This window comes from Heterocephalus glaber, unplaced genomic scaffold, assembly GCF_053883595.1.
Source record: "Heterocephalus glaber isolate CG9 unplaced genomic scaffold, H.glaber_assembly_v1.0 deba00001497, whole genome shotgun sequence".
Taxonomy (NCBI): domain Eukaryota; kingdom Metazoa; phylum Chordata; class Mammalia; order Rodentia; family Bathyergidae; genus Heterocephalus; species Heterocephalus glaber.
In genome coordinates this window covers 4,878,481-4,883,073 of record NW_028258320.1, presented here as the reverse complement: position 1 = coordinate 4,883,073, position 4,593 = coordinate 4,878,481, and positions in this window count along the sequence as shown.

The following is a 4,593-nucleotide window of genomic DNA, read 5'->3' as shown; positions in this document are numbered from 1 at the left end:
CGGCTGCAAGTGATGATTCGGAGTTCCTGGGTGTGGGAGACTTGGGCAGCTCTGCTGGGAATGCCGAGCACAGGACGTTTGACCGCCCTGGTGTCTGACCTCGTTTTCCTCTTCTCCAAATCCCTCCGGGGAATGAGCAGAACCGAGGGCTGGTGATAATAAACAGTGTCCTTCTGCAAGACTCTTGGACTCTTCTGGACACGACAGCAGTGTTTACCTCCGCAGGCTCTGTGAAGATCGGAGATGGCCACACACTCATGTAGCAAGGGTTTGTGGGGCTGCTGGGTGCCAGGCACTGTGCTTGGCATGGGCATACAGCCATCCACACACGGTTCCTGGCTCCTGGCTTGGCAACAGCGGAGGTAAAAGAGAATAAAAAGTGCCCAGAAACATGGAGAGTTAAGCTGGTGCATACCTGTGATACCCGAGCCGAGCCCTTGTCACTGGGGAGGAAATGCAGCCCCTGGAGGGCGCTGAGGTCCAGCAGAAGAACCCCATGCTGCCCTGCGCCCCTTTGCCCTGTCCTGATTATACTGGCCCAGACTTCTGGCGGGGAGAGTGAGGACTCGAGTGGGGAAGCCACTCTAGCACCTGGGCTGGGCCAGGGCTCCTGGGCCACACCCTGGTTTCTGAAGCCTCCAGGCTCCCTGGGTGGGCCCAGCCCCACAGCCCAGAGCCCCACCTTCCGGCTGGGCCCAGCCTGCCCCAGAGCTGCAACCAGGCAGCCACACAGAAGGGGACCCTGGGAAAAGGTGCTGCCCGGGGTTTCCCCCTGGAAGGCCAGCCTGGGGCTCACTGCAGGCAGAGCTGCAGGGCCGGGTGATGACAGCTGCAGGGGAAAGGAGGACACCTCCCAGCGGCCTGTCAGGCTGGCCCTGACCTGCTCTTCCCTCCCGCCTACCCTGTCCTCTCGGAGTCCATCTTTAGCCTGAGGGACATCATGAGGCCAGGCTTCCAGCCCACTCCACCTCACTCCTGGGTCCAGGGGCTGTGGACCTGCTTTGGACAACTGGTCTACCCAGAGATCAGCCCCACCCTGGGGATCTCAGGGCCCTGTGAGCTGGTTTGGCACTGATGAGCCCCTCCTCCCTGCACCCCTCCTTGAGACTTCAGCAACTTAGCAAGGCCCAGTCTCAATAAAGGGCTGGGATGCAGCTCAGCGCAAGGGTTAGGGTTAGGGTCCTTTCCTCCCACCTTCCCATGGTGGTGAGACACACACAGCCGGGCCAGGCCCCAAATTCTCAGCCTCTCTGCCTGGCCCCTCCCGAGGCCCAGCTGCTCACAGCCCCTGCAGGTGTCCTCCTCGGCCCTGCCACATCCCTGCCCTGTGCTCAGCCACAGAAACACTCACCTGACAGACCCACGAGGGGCTCCCACTGCACCCCATGCACTGATGTCATGCTGCTGTCTCCCCAGCAGCTCAGATGTGCCACAACTCAAAAGGTGCCTGTTTCATTTGTCACAGCAGCCCCTGTATGTGGTGCTGTCCCTGGCCCAAGCAGATGCTCAACGTGTTTGTTGAATGAATACATGTTAACACCTCTTTGGGGGGGGGTGGTACTGGGAATTGAACCCAGGGCCTTCCACACACTAGGCAAACCTACTACTGAACTGCATCAGGTGCCTTTATTTTATTGTGAGATAGGGTCTCACTAATTTGCCCAGTATGGCCTGGAATTTGTGATCCTCCTGCCTCAGCCTCCTGGGAAGTTGGAATTATGTACTTAATCAAATATTGTCAAGCACTCCTTAGGTGCCTTAAAGGCCTATCTCCCACAGACTTGTGAACATCTGACCCTGATTTTTCTAGATGTGTGTCACCCAATCTACTGCTGAGCTTGCAGGTGGCATGAAGGTGCAGTTTTAGGGACAGGTCCCTAAGGTTTCATCACTAAGGTATTGGGGCACCTTGAAGTTGGGGCTCCAGCCTGATGGGCCAAGACTCAGTGCCCTCAAATGGAGACCCAGGAGGTAGGAAGTGATAGTACCAGGTGAGGACATCAGAGGATTTTGTTGTCGCTGTTGTTTTTGTGGTACGGGGAATTGAGCTCAGGTCTTTCTTACTAAGCTACATCCCCAGCCTTTATTTATTTATTATTTATTATTATATTTTATTTTTGAGGCAGGGTCTCACTGTGTACCCCAGGCTGGCTTTGAACTCACAGCAGTCCTCCTGCCTCAGCCTCCTGAGTGCTGGGATCAGAGGTGTGTGCCACCACACCCAGCATGTTCTTAGAAAGGGCTAAAGCAGGGGGCGGGGATTTAGCTCAGTGGTTCTGCTGCCTGCCTCACAAGCACAAGGTCCTGAGTTCAATCCCAGCTACCAAAAAAAGAGAAAGGGCAGTGGTGGTGAATTTATGGCACACGTGTTACTTGTTTTTCTATTAAAACAAAAGATGTTAGTGTACAAGTACAAGCTGTTTTTTCTAAACTAAAACCTCAGTATTGGGGTTTAATTGCGGTGTTGCCTCTCTGTGATACATGAGTTTGGGCCCTGGTCTCTAAACTGGCTGCATCATGGGCTGGGCCATGGGGACCTTGGGCTGCCCCGGAGCAGGACAAGGCCTCTGTCCTCAGCCAGCCAGGGCTCCCAGCCCTGCAGCCCGAGGCCTCAGTCTCTGCTCACTTCTCTCGACATTGCTTACCCTTCAGCAAGAGGGTTTAGAGCCCTGAGGTGCGGATCTCAGGAGCGGGGCCTTCTTGCCCTCCAGGCCGACTCCACCTCGTCCTGCAGATTCCACCGCTAACTGCTGTCCAGTTTGTCTCCTGAGCCATCAGAAGGCCTGGCAGACTCCCTCGTGCCGAAGGGCCCTCGAGCACTCGTTCTTCCTGCCTTGGTCCTGTTTCTTTCTCTCTCTCTCTCTCTCTCTCTCCCTCCCTCCCTCTCTCTCTCTATACCTCTGTCGCTCACTTTGCAGCCCTTTGACTCAACTTGCCAGCATTTGCTCCACAAAGCTAAGGGCCACGCAGTTTGAACAGTTCAGGGCAACGCCACAAGGGGCGCTGTGGGTGCGAGTCAGGCACCCAGGCCAGCGGCTCCCGAAGCGCAGGAGGCGCAAGAGACGCACAAGTCAGGGCTGCAGAGCAGGGGGTCCCCGGCTCCCCCACCAGGAGCACCCGCCGGCTCGCTAGGCGGGCATCACACGGGCAGGAGGGCACGTAGGGCAGGAGCCGGCTGGGTAGGAGCGCTTGCTTTTCCGGCTGTGCCCCACACGCAAGCCCTTGCCACCCGGCCCTTCGGGGACCTCCCCTTACGTTCATGTCAGCCGCTTTCTCCAGGTGTCCTGGTGTCCGTCCCTGTGTGCACGGACCCGCGGTAACTAGTAGGTGACGCTTTGCCCACAGGTGCCTGAATTTAAGGCAGCAAGTACAATTCAAGTTTGGGCGGGGGATTTAGCTCAGTGGTTCTACCGCCTGCCTCGAAAGTGCAAGGTCCTGAGTTCGATGCTCGGTACCAAAAAAAAAAAAGAATTCAAATTTGGATTTAGATTCAAGGGAGGTTGAAGTCAGGTGTGGTGGCAGAACTCGAATTCTGAACAAGTGCCCGGGAGGCAGTCAGCCGTTTGTCATCACACAACGGCCCCCAGCTGACCATCCCCACAGGAAGTCCACCTGGCCAACCTCCTGGCCGAAGTCACACAGCTGGAGGGTGGTAAGGAGCCCTCTGTCCCCAAGCTGGGGAGGCTGTGACAGGCCTCTCGGAGTTCCTACTCTAGAGGGACAGAAAGAAGAGAAAACAGGCTTGGGACACCCCGGAGGTGGCCACGGCATCCCTGTTAGCCTGGGAGGATTCCTGAGTGAGTGCCACAATTCTGCTTCTTTTCATGTCTACCTCGAAGCAGAGCCCTGAGCCCTGACTTGTAGCTGTGACTCTCCTGGCCAGGACCCTGAGAGGTGTACCTGGCGGCTCTCAGCCAAGTCCCTCCCTGGGGCCTGTCCTGGCTCAACAGCCACCTCTCGGAGGCCATGGCAGCCGCCACCCCTCGTGGTCGCTTGCTCGGGACCACTCTGAGGTCCAGGCCTCGTGCCTGCAGGTGTCGCCTGGCCCTGCGCCCGGGCCCTCCCTTCCCCCACTCATGTTGGGCCGGGCAGTGTCCCTCCTAGTGACCGCAGTGCTGTGATTACTCCCTGAGAGGCCCACAGCCCTGGGGGGCAGGGAGGTGTTGTGTCCCAGAGGCTGGGACCTCCCTTGCCCCAGGTCACAGAGCAGCCTGGATTCCCAGCAGCTTTGCCCTCTTCAGTGTCACGCTGGATTCCAGAACATTCCTGGAGTCCAGCCTCAGGGAGAGTACACAGGGACAGTGACAGTCATTTCTGCTCCAGGGGAAAAGTCCCGCCAGTCCCCAGTACTTTTCCACCAGCTCCTTGCTGGGGCCTGGATGCCCACTCAGTGCTTCTCATCAGGGTGACCTCACTCCTGGGGGACAACTACCAACATCTGGGGACATCCCTTGGTTGACCTGCCTAGGGGGAATGTCTTATCCCAGGGTGGCTCAAGAGAGGGTCCCAGCAACTGAGCTCACTATGTAGCCCAGGCTGGCCTCAAACTCACAGCAATCTTCCTGCCTCAGCCTCCCAAGTGCTGGAATTCAG